This window comes from Cynara cardunculus (genome assembly GCF_001531365.2).
Source record: "Cynara cardunculus var. scolymus isolate 2C chromosome LG 5, CcrdV1, whole genome shotgun sequence".
In the NCBI taxonomy this organism is placed as follows: Eukaryota; Viridiplantae; Streptophyta; class Magnoliopsida; order Asterales; family Asteraceae; genus Cynara; species Cynara cardunculus.
In genome coordinates this window covers 7,866,717-7,868,711 of record NC_037532.1, presented here as the reverse complement: position 1 = coordinate 7,868,711, position 1,995 = coordinate 7,866,717, and the positions used below count along the sequence as shown (strand labels likewise).

Genomic DNA, 1,995 nt, shown 5'->3' with positions numbered 1-1,995 from the left:
AATTAATCAATGATTAATTTTCACTAATAATTAGTATTAATTATTATTTATTTATATTCAATAGTAATAAATAATAATTAATATTAATCAGAATTACAATTGAAAAAGTGTCAAAAACTCCTAAAACTTTACTCCAAATACGGTCTTAATAAGGTAGCTATAAGTTACTTTTTGCTCATCCGAACAAGGTTTTTGCAATAAGCTCAATAAATTTAGTACTTGTAAAAAATATTATTTTCATATTTTTAGTTAGCATTTATGTTTTTTATTTGTTGTAATTCTTTTCTAATATAATTAACATTTGTTCTACTTACACATTCAAATATTTATCAGTTTACAGAAATAAACAGTTATATTAATTATATATTCAGACTGCCGCATCCCCTCTTTATTAATAAGACAGTGAAGTATTAGATTTTAACTCCTATTAAAAAAATCAAACACCACATAAACATAAATAATTGTACTTTAGTTTTGTTTGTGTTTGAAGGTACCATTTAACAGAATCGTTAATCGGAAATATAGTTCTTTAAACAAAAAAAAGTAAAGTGGTTTATATGGTTTTAGAAAGAAAAACGTAACAATAAAAAAGTTACAAAATTAAACCAAATATATCCGACCTAAATGTACGGTTTGAAGGGTATGATCACTAATCTATGCAACCTTCTTTTCTACTCCAAATAATAAAATATTGTTTTTGTAAATATCCTAAAGTGTTGTTTGGTTCGCAAAATTCAAAGGACTTCAAGAGAATTGGAATGATCAATTCGTTTAACCAAATTATAATTCATTTGTTAGTTCACATATTGAAATGAATGGAATCCTTTGAATTTTACAAATTAATGAATTTATCATTTCTTGACATAACTGAAGAAAATCCCTTTGCATCCAATTAAAATCCCTTTTCATTTGATTAAACCAACACTGTCACTGTCATGCCCCCATCTCTAAACCCCCATCGCCCACCACACAACTACTTGGTCATCATAACCGCCACATACCCCTACCATAAACCCACTGCTGACCACCATGTTACTATTGTCATCGTCAAATTGTCACCTCACCCTGTCATCCACCTACACCCCACCCATGTTCATCCGCCACACTAATTGTCGTCATCCAGCTGCCACCCCACCCTGTCACCCACCCACCTAACCATCATACCACCACTGTTGTCATCACATATCCACCCCACCAACCACCATGTTGTCTTTGCAACTACCACCCCACCCAACCCTACCCCCACCCAACCCATCAACCATAATGCCACTATTGTCGTTATCACAACTATCCCCTTTCCGCCACCTACCCATGCGGGTGGCAGAGGTAGGGTCGGTAAGGGCAAGACATGGGTTGGGGGTTGGCGACAGAGGGTGGGGACGGGAAAGGCAAGAGGTGGGTCGGGAGCGAGGGGTGGGGTGGTAGTTGTGATTACGACCCCCACCTTGCCGACCATCATGCCACTGCTATCGTCATCACAACTGCCACCCCCCCAACTACACCCACTTACAACCACCAATATCACCATGTAACTAATGTTGTCGTTACAATTGCCACCCCACCTACCCTCCCACCACAAAAAGTTGGAGATTTTCCAATTCTTTTGAGAAATTTTATTACAATTCTTACTGACCAAACGCATGGTCAAATTTCATTCCAATTCATTCAAGGTCAAATTTCATTCCAATTCATTCAAAGTTAAATTTTGTTGATAGATTTCAATTCCACCAAATTCTATATATTCTACGAGCTAAACGCCTCCTAAGCTTAACAAAATGTATTTGCAAAAATGTTTCCGAAAAGACCTGAGAGTTATAACTTGTGATCATTGGTAACATGATCCCTTAAATAGAAATAAAAATATATAAAGTCTCTTTTATAGTTCCAATTAACTCGTTCTCTTATTTTAAGTAAGAATACATCCATGTATTTCACATTAGATATACGATTTTGGTCAAGACATGTTTGTTAACAACCATTACAAAAAACACAAAA

At 35.0% G+C, this 1,995-nt stretch overlaps 1 protein-coding gene across 1 annotated transcript in view; it reads right to left on the bottom strand.

Annotated features, from left to right (window-relative positions):
• LOC112512580 (protein STRICTOSIDINE SYNTHASE-LIKE 10-like) overlaps nt 1–1,995 on the bottom strand; it is an 8,954-nt gene that overhangs the window by 5,682 nt on the left and 1,277 nt on the right. The window lies entirely within an intron of this gene.